The sequence below is a fragment of the Lactuca sativa genome, chromosome 5, assembly GCF_002870075.4.
Source record: "Lactuca sativa cultivar Salinas chromosome 5, Lsat_Salinas_v11, whole genome shotgun sequence".
NCBI classification, from domain to species: Eukaryota; Viridiplantae; Streptophyta; class Magnoliopsida; order Asterales; family Asteraceae; genus Lactuca; species Lactuca sativa.
The window spans coordinates 208,723,653-208,744,874 of NC_056627.2; the positions used below are offsets into that span (position 1 = coordinate 208,723,653).

General features: G+C 40.4%; 1 long non-coding RNA gene across 1 annotated transcript; it reads right to left on the bottom strand.

Annotated features, from left to right (window-relative positions):
* Positions 1-19,690: 19,690 nt before the first annotated feature.
* LOC128126263 (uncharacterized) lies at positions 19,691-20,178 on the bottom strand. The gene is made up of 3 exons (XR_008224047.1): positions 20,043-20,178; positions 19,915-19,956; positions 19,691-19,785 (listed from the first exon to the last, which is right to left on the bottom strand). It is a non-coding gene; the product is annotated as an uncharacterized LOC128126263 (long non-coding RNA).
* Positions 20,179-21,222: the final 1,044 nt, after the last annotated feature.

Below are 21,222 nucleotides of genomic sequence, written 5' to 3' on the forward strand. Positions count from 1 at the left end.
GTGCGTGGTATTCTTTGCGCAAATATTTCTATGCTTGAATACTCGATATAATGCGAAGACTCGCACCAGGTTTGTCGCCGTAGATTATAAGAGTTTCGTTAGATGGGAGGTTTAGTCGGACTGCTTTCTCGTAGCACATGATGTCAGCGCGATGAAGACTTAACCAATCCATGCCGATAATAACGTCGAAGCTTTTTATTGAGACCGGCATGAGGTCGATTGAGAATGAATGGTTATCTAGAGTTAGGATACAACCTAAGTATATGCTATTTGTACTTTCAGTTTTCCCATTAGCCATTTCTACTGTGAATAGTTCTTTGAGTGCGTGTGGTTGTTGCTTAAGCATGCGAGTAAATTTATGGTTTACGAAGCTTCGCTCCACTCCAGTATCGAACAGAATGCATGCATAGGAGTTATCAAGGAGGAATGTACCAGTTACCACGGTCGGGTCAGCAACTGCTTCCCCGTGGCCTATAGCTAGTACCCTCCCAGCTCCTCCAGCATTTCTCGCTTTGGGGCAGTCCCTCTTATAGTGGCCTGCCTCGCCGCATCCATAGCAAGTTGGGCTCGCGCCAAAGCCAGGGACTTGGGAGATCGGTCGTGCTGGGAATTTACAGAAACGGACGATGTGTCCTTTCCTGTTGCAGTTAGAACACTGCATTTCACGGCAGGAGCCGTTGTGGTGGAAGTTGCATTTGTTTCACTTCAGCAAACTTCCAGCATACTGCTTCATCGGAGCAGTAGCAGCAGTAGGGGTTATCGCGGCGTGCACTGCCACGATTTGCTGCTTCTTAGCAGCTCGCTGCTTCTTCTTGTCATCCTAGAACTTCCGCTTAGGGTCAGCGGGTTTGGAGGGTTCCGAGATGGCTAGGGTTGTTGTTGTCGCATGGTTTTTGACTCCATGTTCAATGAGTCGTTGTGCCAATCGCTTGGCACTGTCGAAGGTAGCGGGGTTCGACGCTAGGACATTCCCCTGATACGGAGGCACTAGCCCCCATATGTACCGTTCGATCTTTTTCCCTTCAGTGGGAACCATATTGGGGCAGAGGGCCACCAGTTCGCTAAATCTGGCAGTGTAAGCGATCACATTGGTGCCCTTCATGGTCAGGTTCCAGAGTTCCTGTTCCAATTTCTGGACTTCCCCCCTCGGGCAGTATTCCTCAGTCATGAGGTCTTTCATCGTTTCCCAGCCCATGTCGTTAGCCACAAGGAGTGTTAGAGCTTTAACGTGGCCGTTCCACCACGTTAGGGCTTTTCCCTCAAAGGTGCATGCGGCATATTTGACTTTGCTCGCAGCAGGGCATGAACAGATTTCGAAGACTGATTCAGTCTTCTTGAACCATTGCGAGAGGGCAATGACTCCGCCGGTGCCATAGAAAGGCTTTGGTTTGCAATTTGTGAAATCCTTGTATGAGCACTCTCTCGAGCGCACAGGGGTTTCAACCGGGGTTGATTCCACAGGGGTTCCACCTCTGCTGGCATCAATTGAATGATACTGAGCCATGGCAGTCGCCACTGCTGCGGCTACGGCAGCGTTCAGGGCTGCAGTATCGATGACCGGAGGCGGTGGAGGTGTAGGGTTATTCCTGGTAGATCTGCGAGGCGGCATCTTTCAGCTATAAGTTTATAGAGATAAGAGAATGGTAAGGATCAATTTGTAAGCAACGTGAGAGTGACACATGGACTAACTAACCATAGCCCAACAGTTGAATGAGTTTTTGAAATCGCAACAAGGAATATTAGTAGGAAAACACAAGTGTATAGATTTTCCCACAGATAGATGGATGTCAAAACTACTGGCATTACTGATGTAATAAGTTCAGGGAAAATTGACCTAACAGTAGGTCTTACATCATACCATACAGACAAGATTGACAGTTCTTAGATTCCTAATTAGAGTACTGAAAGTTAGGAATATTTACAGACAAGTGCTACATAGAGCACAGATGTTCAAGGCTATTCCTTAATCAAAAGACAGAGATGTACTAGACATCATCTAACGGCGATGGGAATTCCTCGGGCGAGCCCTGAGGTCTGACATTTGACGAAACACCTCTTGAAGGTGTCGATCCTGATCTCTCTGACGGGCTCTAAGTTCCACGACCTCAGCTCGGGAGGCATCCAGCTGTTGCTGTAGGGTTTCATTGGTTCTCCGGGTCCGTTCCATGTCTTCTTCAAGACAGCGGATGCGGACTGTGTTGACACCAGAGTTGGCATCAATCTCCATGACCCGGTCGATGGCTGCTCGACCTTGCTCGACATTACGAGCTATTCTGCGGATAATGACAGGCAGAGCTCGGTCAGCAGAGCCACCATCGCTGACGTTGTAAAAGGTTCTGTCCCCAAAGTATGGTAAGGGTTGACCCTGTTCATCACTCCAGCGATTCAAGTTGGTTGCCCACAAGGGAGTAGGACCTTGAAAAGCTGGTCGGAGATTGTTGTTCGGGGCTTGACCTACTAGCGGTAGGTTGTTGACTTCAGGCTCGGAGTTAGATCCATCGGAAAAGCCTTCTGCGAGGTGATCATCCAAAGGGATTGGATGCTCATCTTCGGGCTCTTCTTCGATCCACTCTGCATTGCCTTCATTTGGAAAGTACAGGTCGCCATGATGGATTCCAGCCATCTAATCTACGCGAGAAGAGAGGTATAAGAATATAGTATACATGTAACTAGTAGTACAAAATACACCTATAGTATTTTAAGTTTAAGTTCTATTGATTTTCTTGTGGTATTGTTGGTAAGTTTTTAGACTTGTTAATGCATCACAACCATTCTAGGGCATATGCTAATCACTCCTAGGGCCAGCATAGTTGATCAGGCTATGCCATTTCCAGGACTGACCATACATCCCCGAGCTCAATTGTGATACTCAACAATCGTAGTACTTTTGTTCTTGTCATTGTGACACTGATTTTAGTATGAATGTAGACTAGTATAATTAATTAAATATTTTAATATTTAAAGTATAGACTGTTGGTCAGAGTGCTTTAATCCCTAATGGGTTTATAGTTTAGTATATCTTTTATGGGTTGATATACTTGATTCACTATAAACAATGCTCTGATACCAATCTGTCACACCCCAAAACCAAGAACGGCGGAAACGTTCTGGGGCGGAGGACGTCATGTATAGTATCACAACACAGTAAATGTAAATAAGCAAACAACATCATCCATTGCATTAAATATATAATTTTAATACAAGCGTGTTCTGTACAGTTATAGACACCAAAATAATGTAAATCAAAATAATTAGATGAGTCTTGAATACGCTCCATCTTCTCAAAAGCTGGCCTCGGTACCTGTCTACTGATGACCTGAGAATACAAGTTATTTTGAAAGAGTTTATCAGCATTAAGCTGGTGAGTTCATAAGTATTTTAGTGTCAATGTTTGTTGTCAAAACGTTTGAACCTGTCTCAATGTATAAGTTTGTAAAAGTGTAAGTAAGTGTTTGAAAGTGTTTGCAAAAGTTTGAATCTCTCAGAAAATCCTATATTTTCTATTAAAGTAACCTTCTACCAAGGCTTAACTGTTTTGTATGCTCGTTTGTTGTAAAAGTGTGTAATTTCCCAAGTGTAACTATCATTTAACAAAATATAGTTTGTACATTAATGTTTAAGTGAGGTTATCACTAAAATATGTAATGGGTAAATCATTGTAGTACTGTAGTTTTGTATTATAGGAACTACTGTCGTACTAACTACCTTAAACCGGATTTATATTAAGGTATAATGTGATAAATTGCACCATGCTATCGACTGGTAACAACGACATAATGAATGGTCGTAATAACGGAATGACGTTTGGCACCCGCAGACCTGCAGGTCCAGCTGTAGCTACCAGCAAGGTGTAGGATAGTCAATCCAGTATAGATCTATACGCAAACTCACGCTCTCCCTCCAAGAGAATTCTGGCTACAACTCGGGCCATGACATTTAAGGCATGCTCCGACACAGTGGATCACAATTGTTAACGTGTTCATGTATATGTAATGTTTCTCGTTCTAGTATAGTTGTATATGTTATGTTTCTAGTATAGCTGTATATGTTCTTGTTTCTAGTATAGTTGTATATGTTCTTGTTTCTAGTATAGCTGTATATGTTCTTGTTTCTAGTATAGCTGTATATGTTCTTGTTTCTAGTATAGCTGTATATGTTCTTTGATAAGTTTGAATCTAAACTTGAAGATCGATTAGATCTTAAACAGGTAAAATAAAGAGTAAACAGCAAGAACACGAAAACAGTAAACAACTCAAGAATGAATCAAACGTGTCGAATGATTATAAAACAACCCTTAGAAGAGCTCGATAAAGAACATCAACTGTAGAGGATTAAAAGGATTTACAAGAACGATAAAGAAATCTGTAATGCTATCGCCTTCTATCAATCATATTCTATTGTTCTCTATCGTTAACCTAATATGCATGCAAGCATATTATTATATACTAAACCCTACAGCTCAACGGTTGGACAGGCCCAAACCGGAGTACAATATATTGGACTATTAACCGAGCCCAAAGACGCAATACAAAATAAAGCTACGCTACCCAACAATCTCCCCCTTTGCGTCAATTGGAGCGAGATTACTTCGTCTTCTTACTTGGGCCAGCAGCAGGAGCCTTCTTCTTTACAGTATCAAACAGACGCGAAACAAGCGCCAAGATTGTCTGTCTGAACCGGATGTACCACAGTATCATATCATCGAAGTATTTGATATCATCCGCTGTATTCTCTTTACACCGATGGATGATCCCCAACATGTGCTCAAGACAAGCAGTGGTATAAAGATGTTTATCCGCTAAGGCAAAGAGACATTTCTATCCTTCAGCCCTAGTGAACATGACCGAGTTTGACCTTGGGTCAATCTTTCCCATCTTCATCTGGTTGAGATCACTGGCCGAGCCAACAGGAGAGATCTTCGGTTTCTTCTTGAAGACACTGGCAATCTCCTGATCCATCAAGGCGACCTCCATGATATAACATACCAACATCCTTTTGAGATGGTCAATGATCGGACCATATTCAGCTTCATTTGTCAAGAGGATGTTGTGCAGAACGATCCAGTCATGGGGGTTGAGGTTCGGTAGATCTGCTAAGGATATAAGATGTTCGGTTTTTGCAGACCCTTTGATCACCATGAACCGAACGTTTGTAAATCTCCCTTCAGTGTAAGGCTTTAGCACCCGAACGTTAACGATCTTCTGAGCGCTCCAGGTTTGATACTGGGGTTGAGCGGCCTTCAGATAGAAATCGATCAGTTCACGATCAACCTCAGGATGAGGATGAGGAACTTCGGCAACGTTGGCGAAGGCGTGGAAGATAAACGCCTTTCGGGTTAAGGGCATGTCGAACTGCGAGTCGACAGAATTGTAGCAGTCGAAGGAGATCACCGGTTCGAGCCATAGGATGCTCGGAGTATCGATTGCCTCTTTGATCATCCTCTCGAGAGTCCATGCAGGGAAAAGAGTCTTCCTGCTCTCGAGTAGGTCGTGGGCTTCTTTTTGTTTGCGTTCGGCTTCTTCAGCTTCTCGCGCCACACGAATGTTATCATTATCAACATTGCGACTATTTTTGCGTTTCAACAAGTCGGCAATGGTTTCTTCATCATCTTCCTCTTCTTCCTCAGCTATTTTCTTTCCTTTATCCTTCACACCCGAACCCGAGGCTTGGCCTGTAGGAGGAGGTTCGGTTGTGTGAGCAGCTTTTGAGGAAGGCGTTGGTTGAGATCCGAACTCCTTTGCTCCCCCTTGTTTCGGAGTGGACACGAAACTAGGTAGCCCTTCTATTTTGCTGAGTAGATCCAGGGCAGGGGCGAGTTTTTCTGCAAGGGTTCGCCTCACAGAGTGGTTCAGAATGGGATCGTGCGCTTCCAGGATGTTGGATATTGCAGAGTGTACATCCGAAACACACGTCCTTATGACCTCCCGTTCGGATCGAAGAGCGTCAAGCTATTGTTGAGTACTTGAAAGTTGAGCACTCTTGACCTTGAGGGCAGTGGTCTTCCTTGCGAGAGCATCAATCAACGAGTTATCATAAGCAAGATCCTCTAGGAGTTTAGAGAGGCACTCGTCGATAGATGTCCGAAGGGCAGAGTTGTCGTCTGATAAAGTTTGACGAAGGGTGGCGAATAACGTCAACTCTGTAGAGACGAACGTGGCCAATTGTTGAACAATCGGTTCCAGCGTTGTCTTAGTTGCAGCAGCACTCTCCTGTAAAGAGTGTAACAGGGCAGAGGCGTCGGAAAATAGTTTATCGACTTTTTCGGTCGCTGCCTCACAAGCTTTCGTAGAGGCGTCAATAGCTGCAGTGGCAGAAGCGACGGAATCATGTTGAGCCCTTGAGAAGGCATCAACAATCTTCTGAAGAGCGGCTTCAGAGAGAGAGGATTGAGAATTGGAAGATGAGGCAATAAGCAGGTCAACCTTCTCATGCAGCTCCTTAAGATGCTTCTTTGTTACAGGAGCTTCCTCATCGTCGTCGCTTTGGACCTGAAACGGACTGAAGTAGACCGAATCGAAGGTCATATTTTCCCCTCCAAGGAAAGGGTTATCTCCATCAGAGGCATGATCTGGAGATTGTGGTGTTGGTGAGACTGGAGGTGTAATGGTATGGGTAGGTTCGGGTTGAGTGTGAGTGGTTTCGGGTAATGGTTGGGTTTCGGTTGTATGTAGGGGTTCGGTTACAGGTGGTGGTTCGGTTGCATCGGTATGAACCCCCGTATCAGATACGTTGGTTGTAACCTTTGCAGTTGTTGTTGTTGTTGTATCGGTGAAAATGGGTGGTGGTATAGGGAAAGACGTTTTAGGAATTGTGGTAGAGGGGTTTATGGTGGGAATGGAAGTACGAATTGTTTGAGTAGGAGAGGGAATTGGTGAGATATGGATTTCCATATCTGGGGTAGGTGATCGGGGTGGGGTGTTGCCTCTCGGAGGGGTTTCGCCTCTTTGAGAGCCGTCCGAATCCGAACTCTCACCGTCTGATTCACTCGAAGAGGAAGCGATAATGAGCTTTCGCTTCGGTTGAGTCTTTCGCCTCTTCGGCTGCGGGGACTGAGCAGCTTTCGAGGATTTCCTCTTCTTGGGAGAAGGACCTTTAGCCCCTTTGGCCACCTGCTTGCCTTTGTCTGCCCTTTTGCCTCTCGAAATAGGCTTATCGGCATCATGTATGGACTTGAGCATCTCCTGCGTGAGTTCCCTCGGTCCAGATTGCTTAAACTCCTTGATAGTCCAGATTATTCTGCTGTCAACGGGGACATCAACATACATGGTCTCCAGAATGGAACCAATAAAGGGAAATTTTGAGGCATCTGAGACGATAATCTTCGTGGTATGAAAAGTACCGATCGAAGACATCGATGCACCGGCAACAGTGGGGACATCGAACTTATCCATCGCCCACTTGGTGATGAGAGTCCAAAACCTTGCATACGACACCTCAGAGTGTCGTGAAGAAGAAGAGAGGCTTTGGAGGAGTTGTTGCCAGAGAACCACCCCATAGTCGACGTTGATACTGTTGTAAACGCCGTACATGATCGACAAGAGGAGTCGACTGGAGCCGTCTGAACCTGAGCTCCTCTCAGAAAGACCCTTAAAGAGGACTGTGAACATGCCGTTCCATTGTGGCGGCAGACAAGATTTCTTAAACTTCACGACGGAGGAGAGCACCTCCGTGTACCCCATATTGTATAACATGCTGTAGAGATGCTCAATCAGAATCGTCTCCGGATGAATCCGTGAAGGGTCAGCTGCAAACCCTAGCAATGTGCCAAATCGTTGCTTAGAAATCGAGGTTTTGTGATCAGAAACCTCGAAGAAAACCCTATCGACTGCTTTATCGTAATGTGCAGTCGCATAAACCTGCGATAGGAGCTCCATGGGCACAGATTCAACCCTAGAAAGTGCAGGAGCGATGGGCGAGTATTTCAAGCACTCGATGATCGGAAACATGTAGGAATCGTACGCCTGAGGGGTTAAATCAATCACCAAACACTGTTGAGGCCGAATGGGAAGTATGTGTGAGGTTACATGAACGGATGATGAATCTGCCATTGTTGAAATTGGGAAGAAGAAGATGAACAGTAAGAGTTTCAGGGAATTTTTGCTCTCTTGTGAATTCTGATGCAGTAAAGAGGTAAATGGGAGAAGACGTCTCCTTTTATAGTGGGTTTTAGGAGAGAGAAAAATCTGCACAAATCTTCTATTGAAATACCAAAGGTTTTCCCAGAATTTGACTGATGCATGACAGTTAAGGTAAGCGATGATCACGCATGAGAGAGAGTGTCAGATTCCTTGAAACATGCCGGCCAACAAGCGCCGTTTCTGAAGAAACCGTTTCAAATCCCCACGCGCCTTTCTGTGCCAGAGAGGAACCGCTTCATATTCGCACACGCGTCCACGACGTCAGTTAAAGAGTGGACGTTTCAAATTCACATGCGTCCCTTTTTTACCGCCGTTTGAAATTCAATCCATTAGACTCCCGCCTGAGTCAGCAACCCTTCATCTTATCCCTGTAACGGCATCTTTTGAATAAAACTCCCACGTGGATGAATTTTGACCACATCTTTTAAGTAACCACCAATCCAGTAAAACAGCCTGTAATTCTTAGTACCAGAATTTTGGAAAATCAAAGATTTTCATGCTAAGAGTGTAAAAAGAAAAGAAATAAAGCAAATCTTTTTAGGAATAAATGTGATGTCAATGAAGACACGAAACAAATGATCCTGGGCACGAATCTCTTCCTTCAAAGTCAAGAGAGACCTTAAAGTGTTAGCGTGGTTTCCCATTGAATAACGATCAAACACTTATTAAGAAGTGTTGAAAGGCTTCTTTTAATTAGGCTCCTTAGGGTGGCTTTATCTTTGATTCAACAGTCCTAATCTTGAAATAAGATAGAAAGTGAACAAAGTACTTGTGAGACCGGTGTAGTCTGTTGAACAAGTAGGTGGGAATTAATTTAAAAGTGGCTTGGACAATATAAAATCTCAACAAAAAAAAAATAAATAAATAAATAAAATTGGATCCCAAGGGAAGAAATGTTATGGTGTTTAACAATTTCATATGAATCACACAAAATAAAAATTTGAGATTTCATCAAGATACATCCGTCAATTCTTTGGTGAAAACTTGAGCAAATTAATTGTTCACCGTCAATGCAGATTTGGTATTGAATTTTGGGTTTCACTCAACTCGTAGTGGCACGAAACTAAGATCATAAACACAGTGTTTGAGTAACCATAAACCTCAGTGGTAATTTCTGAGAGTCTCAAGGGTTACGTTGGTGAAACGAATGTGATGGAGAAATTTGATGGAGATGGTGTAAGAAAGCAAAGTACCTCTGCTGCGAAAACAAGGACCAAGCATAAAACTCTTATCTCATGTGAGAAGAGAGTGAGGTAGCTCACGATTAGAATAAATGTGATAGCCTAATTGGGAAGACTAGGTTTGTGTATACCAAGTCATTAAGGCTATTATTCAGAATCTTATGAGGCTTGAGACACATACAACAGCATGCTTTTAGGGACACTAAACTAATCCAACAAGTATATCCCCATAAACAAACGAACACACACATAAAATTAAAGACAAAAGGAAAATAAAGAACAAAATATTTTTGGAGTGTTTGATATATATTAAAAGAATAAGACTTAGAAAGAAAAATAAAAGGAGTAAAAAAAACTTTTGAAAAGAAAAGAAAAACATTGGAAAAAAAACTTTGGAAAATTTTTAAAAAAAAACCGAACCCGAGCGTTCGGTAGGTTTCGGTTGAGAAAAATTTTGAAAAACCGAACCCGAGCGTTCAGTTGGTTTCGGTTTTGGAAAATTTTGAAAAACCGAACCCGAGCGTTCGGTTGGTTTCGGTTTTGAAAAATTTTGAAAAACCGAACCCGAGCGTTCGGTTGGTTTCGGTTTTGGAAAATTTTGAAAAAGTTCGGTTGGTTTCGGTTTTGGAAAATTTTGAAAAACCGAACCCGAGCGTTCGGTTGGTTTCGGTTTTGGAAAATTTTGAAAAACCGAACCCGAACCTTCGGTAGGTTTCGGTTTTGAAAAATTTTAGAAAACCAAGGAATTTAGGCTTGCAAAAAGAAAACACTTTGAACAATAAGATAAACAACTTTGTACATGACATTTACAACCAGAAAAACTACCTTTTAAAATGATGAGCAAGTGCAGATGATTCAACCGAACCCGATCGTTCGGTCAATTTCGCTTCCTATGTTCGAGAGGTAGTTTGTGGTACTGACTCTGATTTCATCATACCTAGTCCTTGTAGTATTTTGTTGAATGACGCTTCAGGAAGAGCTTTGGTAAAGACATCAGCCAGTTGATCAGTGGTTCTAACAAAGTGTACTTCAACGTTTCCATCTTCCACATGATCTTTGATGAAGTGATACCTCAGTGCTATGTGTTTGGTTTTGGAGTGTTGCACTGGGTTATGACAGATCCTAATTGCACTTTCAGAGTCACAATATAGTGGGATCTTTTTCATATTGAGTCCATAGTCTCGAATTTGACTCTGGATCCAAATCACTTGTGAGGTGCAGGATGCAGCTGCTATGTATTCAGCTTCGGCAGTAGACAAAGACACGCACGTCTGTTTCTTTGATTGCCAGCTAACCAACTTCCCATCAAGGAATTGACAGCTGCCAGTGGTGCTTTTTCTGTCGAGTCCACATCCTCCAAGGTCTGCATCTGAGTAGGCTTGAACGAAGAAGCCTGAGTTGGAAGGATACCATAGACCTAAAGAGGCGGTTCGCTTGAGATACCGTAAAATGTTCTTCACTGCAACCATGTGGGGTTCGCGTGGGTTTGCCTGAAATCTAGCACAATAACAAACAGAAAACATTATGTCAGGCCTGCTAGCAGTGAGATACATCAGAGAGCCTATCATTTGACGATAAAGCGTGATATCAACAGCCGGTTTGTCTAAGGATGGGGTGAGCTTGGTGCCGAACGCCATTGGAACTTTGACTTTGGAATCTCCCATCATGCCAAATTTTGCTAGGAGAGTCTTCGTGTAATCTTCCTGATTAATAAAGATGCCTTCGGGTCCCTGTCTAATATTTAAACCAAGGAAAAAGTTAATAGGACCCATTGAGCTCATTTCAAATTTAGTCTCCATCAGCTTTCTGAATTCAGCTGTTAGGCTAGGATTCGTTGAGCCGAAGATGATATCATCGACATAAATTTGAACGATCATAAGGTGGTTACCTTCCTTTTTGCGAAAGAAGGTTGGGTCAACCGAACCTTGTTTAAATTTGGACATCTTTAAGAATTTAGTTAGCGTTTCATACCAGGCTCTCGGAGCTTGTTTTAGTCCATATACGGCTTTATCCAGAATGTAGCAATGATTTGGATACTTTTTGTTCACAAAACTAGGAGGTTGCTCCACATACACTGTTTCTTCGAGTTCTCCATTAAGAAATGCACACTTGACGTCCATTTGGAAAACTTCAAAGTTTTTGTGGGCAGCATAGGCTAGAAATATTCTTACAGATTCCAGCCTAGCTACAGGAGCGAAAGTCTCTTCATAATCAATCCCTTCCTCCTGACAATATCCTTTCACTACCAGTTGAGCTTTGTTCCTTATAATGTTCCCTTCCTTGTCCATTTTGTTCCTAAAGACCCATTTGTGACCAACAACCGAGGCATCTGGAGGAGTTGGAATGAGGCGCCAGACCTTGTTCCTTTCAAATTCGTTCAGTTCGTCTTGCATGGCTTGAACCCAATCGGAGTGATCAAGAGCAATGTTAACTGTCTTCGGTTCAACTTTTGATACGAATGAGTTAAACATGCAGAATTCAACTTTGGAAAATAAGGATATCTATTTTGCCTTGAGTTGTGATCGGGTCAGAACCTTTTCAGAAACATCACCAACAACTTGAGAGACAGGATGATCTCTGGTCCATTTGGTGAGTGGAGGGTAGTTTGGATCAAAGGTTGGATCCAATTCAGCATTTATCATTTCTTCAGGTTCGGACTGGCTTTCATAGTCGTAAGACATATCAGCTTGCTCCCCCTCGGTAGATGAGCTTTCAGGAATGCTTTGCGAAACTTGAGCTTCAGAGGTTTCTTGTGGTGCTGAGCTTTCGGGCGTTGATGCACCTTCGAATGATGAAGCACTTTCGGTTGGTGAAGTGCTTGCAGGATCAGTTGGAGACCTTGGCTCCCCCTCGACTGAAGCATTGTTTGATGGAGGTTCGTCAGAACTTGATCCTCCTTCATTCATTCTCCTGGCAGCTTCTTCAACAATTTGTTTCATGTGATCTACCTTATTGTCTGCTGCACCTGCTTCTGAGAGAGTGGCTTTCTCTGGTTCATCAAATAGCTCCATAAACTTCTCGAATAGATTAGCGATCGAGACTGTGACATGGCCAGTTTGAGGAAAGATTTCCCCAGCAGTGTCTTCATTGGCCTTTAGCTTTTTGACATAGCTATCATCAAAAGTTACATAGTAAGTCTCTTCGATTTTCCTCGAACGCTTGTTTAATACCCTGTATGCCTTAGAAGTGAGAGAATAGCCCATAAATATTCCTTCGTCGGCTTTGACGTCAAACTTGTTGCGGTGTTCCTTAGAGTTAAAGATGAAACACCGTGAACCGAACACATGGAAAAATTTCACATTGGGCTTCCTGTTGTTGAGAATCTCATAAGGAGTGAGCGTGAATCGCTTGTTGAGATATGACCTGTTCTATGTAAAACAAGTAGCAGAAATAGCATCAGCCCAAAAATAAAGAGTTAAGGATGCGAAACTTAACATGGTTCGGGCAGCTTCACACAAAGATCGGTTTCGTCTTTCGACAATTTCGTTCTGTTGAGGTGTGTAGGGAGCTGAGAAGTTGTGACTTATTCCCTTTTCTGCCAGGAATTCTTCGAATTCTTTATTTTTGAATTCCAGACCATTGTCGCTCCTGATGTTGCGAATGACCTTCTTCAGCTGTACTTCAATCTGCTTGATGAACACCTTTAGCTTATGAGTCGCTTCAGATTTAAGCTTCAGAAAGAACACCCATGTGAAACGCGAAAAGTCATCAACAATAACAAGAATATACTTGCTACCACCGATGCTTTCGATAGATGATGGACCACATAAATCAATATGAGTAATTCAAGTGGTTCAACAACTTTAGTGTTTATTATAGATGGATGACTTTGACGACTCTGCTTCCCCATTTCACATGCAGCACACAAATGATCTCTATCGAACGTGAGCAGTGGAAGACCTTGAACATGACCTCCAGTGACAAGTTTGTTGATGTCTTTAAAGTTGAGATGAGAGAGCCTTCGGTGCCACAACCAGCTTTCGTCAGATTGTGATTTTGATAACAAGCAGATAACTGGGTTTCCTTTGATGGGTTTGAGGTTCACAGGAAACATTTCACCTTTACGCTCCGATTTGAGAATAACTCAATTCGTCTTCTTCTCAATTATTTCAGAACCCTCATCGTCGAATGAGACTTTGAGACCGGTACCTCCAACAAGCTGAGATACACTGATGAGGTTGTGTTGTAGTCCTTCCACGTATGCCACTTTCCTTATCATGAAATCACCATTAGTAATGATTCCATAGCCTTTTATGGTGCCGAAGGAGTTGTTTCCAAACTTGACGTTTCCACCATTCGAAAGAGACCTGTATTCCCTTAGCTCTTCTTTCCTCCCTGTCATGTGACGCGAGCAGCCACTATCAATGTACCATTCTTCGTCAAACTGCTCGTCACTGATAACCTGCAAAAATTAAGCAGATTTAGGAACCCAAAGTTTCTTGGGTCCTCATGAGCCTTTCACAGGTACAGGAATAGTAAGAGAGATGTCAACTAAATATGTTCGTTTTATTAGTGTTGTTTCATCTTTCTTTTTGATGGTAAAAACTTTAATTTTATTAGGATTTGGTGCTTTCGGTTTTGATTCTGGTTCAACCACTGAAACCTTTTGTTTTCCTTTTTGTTCAGCTGATGATTGAGTTTTTTGAGAAGGAACAGAGTGGAATTTAGGACGGGATGGAGAGGAGTTAGAAGAGTTTGAAGAATTGGAAGATTTAGAAGAATCAGATAACTTCTTGGCTGGAGACTCTAGGTGACCCTTTTGCTTTTGATCATTGGTGGGACCGACCTTAGAGTTTTGATTTCTTTTGATTTCAGAACCGAACCTTTGCTTTCGGTTGGTTTCGTTATCTAAACCGAACTTCTGCTTTCGGTTAGAGTCATTCTCAGAACCGAACCTTTGCTTTCGGTTGGTATTATTTTCTGAACCGAACCTTTGCTTTCGGTTGATATTTTTCTCCGAACCGAACCTCTGCTTTCGGTTGTTGTGACTTTCTTTCGTTTCAACAGGATTTTTCTCAGACTTTAGGTTCTTGTCTTGATGTAAGAAATAAGCATTCTGGGATTGCCAGAACTTTTTTCTTTCAGAGAGATTCTTCCTGTATCTCTGATTCCTTTGACGTTTCTGATTTCTCATCTGCTTCGGTTGATGATGGATGTTGGCTTTAGGTTTCGGTTTTTCTTTGGCTGGTTCACTCTGAACTGAAGAAGTTTCACTAGAGGGAGTGTCTTCCTTTGCCGGACTTCCATTTTCTTTAGGAATGTCTTTCGTACCACTAGTACTTGGCACATCAAAGTTATCAGGTTTGTTCAAGGGTTCTGGCATGTATCTACCTTTACTTTTCCATGAGGTCCTTTCTGATAAGCCTACCGTTTCATCAGCATTATCGATTGGAGCTGACCAGAAGAACTCATCGCAGCCATCAGCATTGTCTTCGTTTACAATTGCTGTGAGTTCAGCAGTCTGATGTTCGGTTACTCCTGTGACCTTGTACACTTGATTTGGAGTGGTCCTAACCTTTTGATATACAACGGCCTTCTCTGCAAGGATCGGGGACTTTTGTTGGGACATATGAGCGAACTCCACTGAATTTTCTGAAATTAGATTCTTGTGGTTTTCAGGTTCGCTTTTTACAAATTCTGAACAGTCAACCGTGTCCTCCACAGAAATTTCACTCATATTGTCATCCTCATTAAGCTCAGATGCATTTTCAACATCAATTTTGTTTTCTGAGCTCAAGTTGGCGTTTAAAGAGTCAAATTTTTGTATGGTTTCGGTTCTCAGTTTCAGTCTATCATTTTCATCCAAAAGGTTTTTAAGCATGTCCTTATGGTCCTTGGATTTAATAAAAGATTCTATTTTGTCCAGTCCATACATATAGGTCGGATTAACGTCCTCAGACGATATCACACTCTCACAATTATACGCTTCGGCATCAATTTCATCCTCCTTAAACTCAAGAAAGGGCAAAATCATGCGATGAATCTTTTGTCCTATTTCACAATCCAGATGAAGCTGAGTAATATTAGTGTAAAGACGTTTAGCAATCAAACAAAAAACATTTCGCTGTTTCAAAAGCTTTAAATTGTCTCTTTGTAAATAAATGTTTTTATCTTTTAATTTGACTAATTCCGACTCCTTCAGTTCGATCCACATGCGCCGTTCCTCACTCTTCGAAGACACCCTGCTTAATTGATCAGTTAGGTTAGAATTGGTGACTCGAGTTTGAGTTAAACTACTATCTAGATGAGAGATTCTTGAATTAACACTTTTTAGTTCTTTTTCATATGAGCATTGTGGGACTTTAAATGAAACAAAAACCGATTGTACCTTCTTAATCAGTTCATCGAGCTCGTTGAACTGCACGCTGAGCGGTTTGGCTGTAAAGCATAAGTTATGTTGCTCCTTCGGTTCATTATCTCCACCATCAGTGTTGTATCCCCTCATCTGAGATACGTCAGAAACCATCAAGCACCTTCCTCCACTGCTTTCCTCTTTTGCCACACAAGCCTTTCCATGAGAAGGCTTCCTCACTTCATCATCTTCAGAGTCGGTTGACCAAACCTCCACGCCACCGAACTCGTCATCAGTAACCGAACCCTGCACAATTAGAGCATTCATAGAAGGGTTAGCGGTAGATTTCTTCTTCCTGATCTCATCAAGCTTTTTCTGCAGCAAGGCTTCTTCATCCTTTTCCTCATCCTTTTCAGCCATCTTCTTGAGGACACAATCCTTTGCATAGTGGTTCTTTCCCCACTACTAGAAAAACAGCCTTTTACGACGCTCATTGCGCGTCGTAAAAGGCTCAGACGACGCGCAAATGCGTGTCAAGGAAGGCCCTGTCATAAAGAGAAATGACGCGCTTTTGCGCGTCGTGTATAGATGACGCGCATTTACGACGCGCAATTACGACGCGCGTTTACGACACGCAATGCGTATCAAGAAAGGCCCTGTCATAAAGGAAGACGACATGCATTCACGTGTCGTAACCTTACGACGCACGTGTTAATGACACGCAATGCGTATCAAGAAAGCCCATGTCAAGAAAGGCCATGTCATAAATGAAGATGACACATATTTTTGCGTATCGTAAATTTAAATGTTTAAAAAAATATTATTTATAGATTTACTAATTTTCAAATTAAATTTGCATTTAATGTCTTATAATATAAATAAAGTACCATATACAAGAAATGCAATCCATTGCATAAAATTTAATGTCATACAATTCTATTTCTTACAATATATAAATTTGTATTAATCTAATCTACAATAGAAATGTCATGGAATTGCAAAACAATTACGTGTAGTATACTCTCTTAGGGGCAGAATAGTAATCAGCAGCTGGAATTGGCTAACTTGGAGTGGGTTTTGATAGCATAGGAGTCGTTAACTCTTCCAGGTTGCATTTTATTTTCTTGTCTACTAACTCAATCTGTAAAAATGAGGAAACTTTATGGATTAAGAATTGTCTATCATATGATATGAATTAAAAAAAAAAAAAAAGGACAACTCTTACCTTATGATCGTGCCTTTTTGATGTATTTTGATGACAGAAGTAACCATAGTAAAGTGCTTGGGTGGTAAGAGCTAAGGTAGTCACCAAGTACAGCTACATCCCACCCAAAAGTCAATAAAAAGTGCAAATTCAACTTATAAAAACAAAAAAATGAATTAAGACACTTTGTGGGTTAAGAACTGCTTACCATTGCCATATAGTACTGTGTTTGAAGCTTAAAGGTAAGAGAATACAGCCAAACACCATAATTAAAACAATGAAGAAGAAAAATAACATATCTTTAAACATAAATAGAAACTCATTGTTGCTTTCACAGCTGCAAGGTAATAACCTTTTTCTCAGTTTCTAACCAATCATACTCAACTTCGTACTTTCATATATTTTTTTCTTACCAAGACATTGGAAATTATAGCAATGAAAATTGCTTTGTGTTTGTATAACACAATGTAAAAAAATTTTTAAAAAAATACATGAAAGTAGTTTGTTATTTCTTACCCAATTACCTTTCCATATTGACCTTGGCCTCCACTTTGTTTCTTATGTAAATAATCAAATTCTGAGGCTTTCCAACAATTATGTCAACCTTTTGCAACATGAAAGTAAAATAGTAATAAAGGCTGACCAAGCATCATTTTATGTGTATAGATTTTACCTGTATAGATTGAAGCCTCATGGGTCCTTGAGACAACATCAATACCATTTTTGGGTGCAAAATAGTAATTAATAAAGGCAGACCAAGCATCATCTCCCTCAAAAACACTAGTGCAATAAGCATGCATTTCGATGACTATTTAATTTTCTAGTTTTTTTTAATCGTCTTTAATGTATTAATTAGGAATAAAAAGGATCCATTACTTGTGAAAATCCATTGGTTCCTGGCCCCTCATAAGCATTGTCTGCATAAGGAAATTCACATAAAACATAAAAATCACAAGTTAATCATGAAATAGTAAAAGAAAAATGAAGTACCATGAAATTGGTCTGCAAACTTGATTAATTTAAGTAGTTCTTCGTAGACAACATAAATAAAAGTATGAATAAGAGAAATTTTTTTAGCCAATCAGAGAAAGGGAATTTAAAGTTATATAAAAATTAAGATTCAAGAGTATGAGACACGTACTCTTAGCAAAAGAGAAAATAAGAAAATAAGAATCTTGAAAAGTACCTTCATCTTCTATACTAAATGAATCCTCCACAGCTTCAACCCCAGATCTTTGTGCAGTGGGCTCCACATGGTTCAACTCAAAAGGCGTTGAACTTTTTGTGACGGGCTGCTCTCTTGTTGCTGATGGTGGTGCAAACTACCCTTTTTCTACTTCCAACTTCAAGGAAAAAATGTGACAAAAATTCAGTATAACGGTAATTTGGTAAATTGTATTTAGTTAAAGCAGCTAAAGATGAATTGCATATATTGGAAACATAAGTATGCTTTGGTAAATTGTATTTAGGTGAATTGTATTTAGTTAAAGCAACCAAAGTCAAACGGTCTTGTAATGCACTCACTGGACCATTTTACTTAACAGAATCGTTGTCTTCAAGACTGTTTTCAACCTCAGGAGCTTGCAACTGTTGCTTTTGGAAACTGTAATTGTTCACAAAACCAATTCTCATGTTAATATAACTCTGAATATAAGTAAACTAATATCTTATGACAATTTTACCTTGTTGCTCATGAAAGTAGTTTTTCTCTACGCCCATTCTTCCAAGAAATAACTTGATCCCCATACAGGAGCACCTAATTGGATAGAAAAAGATGCAATCAAACAGTAAGAATCCACACATCAACTAAAAAATCATCGTTCAATTATTCTAAGAAAAAAAGGGAAGAAGATACTTGACAATCAGTACTTCAGTAGTTCAAGAAAGCATACAACAGAAGTAAACAAACTGAGCATTAGAAATTATACACGGTGGCCTAGAAGTTTAAGCTAATATGGTCAAATTAACAGCTCATCCATACATGCCATTCAAATTCAAAACATTACTTTAGATAAATTCCTAAATAAACAAATGAAAATATGTATAGTTGTGTCGACATACTGCAACAATGGTAGACAGTTTTTTACTATTATGGAAATTCAACAACTTACGTATACTTAGAAGAACGGGGATCTTGATCTAGGTGATGTTGTATATAACATAAACCTTGCACATTCATCTAAAAATCAGGATTGAAAGCTAAACAACAATAAAAGATTTAATAATTTAATCACCACAAAATAAAATGACCAAAATACCCCCACAACCAACAAAGGGGAGGATGGAAAATTATAAAGTGTCATAAGAGTAAGGAAGTTGATGCAGGGTCAATTTTGGAATAAAAATAAGTAATCAAAAGTTTTTCATAAGATCATATTTGATAGCTTTTAACAGAATCTCCATGAGGTGAAGTGGTTATTGCAAAACTGCCTTTCACTTCAGTATGGTAGCATGAAAGGAAAGAGTAAGTTTATCAATCATGATGATGATATTACAAAAAATGAGTAAAATAACCATTGGCTCATTTAAGGATAGAGATAAACCTTGTCACAAACTTGTCAGTATATTGATCTGTCAGCGAGGTGGACTGCAGGCTAACTGATGTTGCAGTTCCAACTTTCAAGTCTAATGGATCAGCACCCTGCAAATAGAAAGCAACTTATCACATGCTTAAAGATAAAATGCTTCGAACATATAAATAGAATCTGTCAGTGTATGAAAAAGTCACCATACTTTCTGTAAAAACTCTAATTATCTTCTAAAATTTTCAGCAACATTGAATGTATCCCTTCAATATATATAAATCTGTCAGGTTGAAAAAAGAAAGAAAAGGGAAATCAAAGAAAACACCTACAAACACAAGGAAGAACAACGGTTTTATATAACTCATTCCAGAGGAATTAGGTTGCTTGTTTCCTGAACTAGAAGAGGTCCCTTCCCCTCTAGCACATGCTAGGTTCTCAAATCCCTCTGAAATTAAAAAAAAAATGAAATCAGAGTTTCACGAATAACATTCCCAATAATTAAGAATATAAGAAATATTGTATTATTGATATTTAAATCATTTCATTATTAAACTTATAAAGAAATGCTAATTACCTGCTTCCCTCTGAAAGACCTCCTGTTTTTCATCATACACATCTGCAGAAATATTTATGACATAAATCAGAATGTTGACAAATTTATAATAAATATAAAGAAAAATGTTGAAAGAAGATTATCTCAACTGTAGTCACCATCCTCCACCAGCTTCATGGCATCTTCAGTTAGTTGATCAGACATAATTTTTGTTTCAGCTGACATCTTTTCCTTTCTATTAGAGCTTCCTTTCAGCCTTCGTAAAGCTTGCAACACCTGAAAAGAATATTATACTTATTATTTTCATCAATCAGTTTGAAAAATAATAAAAGAGAATTGAACAATTTGATATAACAAGAAACTTACTGTCTCCCCAGGTTGAAGCACATCAGCAATTCATCTCTTGATATGAGACATCCTAAACACATACGAGAAAAATGAATACATAGAGTTCATAGAAAAAAAAAGTAGATAGAAACAATACATCGAAAAACTTTGTTTATGCCCTTAAATTTCTAGGCATCTGAATGTTTCTTTCCAGGTTTTGTCTTCTCCATTGAAAATCTCTAGTCGATAAAAACAATAGAAAACCTAGATTTTATGTGCTATCGATAGACAAGAAGTGCCTGGACTCTAGGGGGAGGGGTTTCGTTTGAAATCATGATGGTTTTTGAGGATTCTTATTCAAAAGCTTGAAATTTCTCTTCAAGGTTTGTCTATGTTTTATGTGTTGAAAACACGAGAGAGGTAGAAGATCGAGTGAGTTACCTTACCAAATCTTTCTCATTCATAGATGCAACAGATCTCGGGGCAGGTTCTTGACACCAATACGCACTGATTCAACAGCTACCAAGTTCGATAGAAAATTAAGGAAAATCTTCTTGAGAGGGGAAGTTATTTAGGAAGAACTTGAACCATTTGAAACCCTAGACCTTGATTCGATGTAACTTGACAATAGCCATTGTAGATTGATAGATTGAAGACCTGGAGTGATCCCTTGTGAAGAAAGATGTGCGATTACAGAGAGTCCTTGTTAACCAAATCCAAAGATTCCGCCAATTAGGGTTTTTTTAATGAAAAATGAAAGGGGTTAATGGATTGGGATGATGTCGTACCTGAGAAAACAAAGAAAAAGAAGGAGACCTCGCAGATCAATTACGATTCACCGTCGAGGTTTATAGAGAGACGGGAGGTAGAGAATGAAGGGAGATCTAGAGGAGAGAGTATCAGAGAGGGATAGTGGATTGCACAGATGAAAAATAGATAGAAGATAGAAAAACAAGGCGGGTTGTTAAAATTTTAAGGATTTCGTTTCCCTCTCGTCTACTA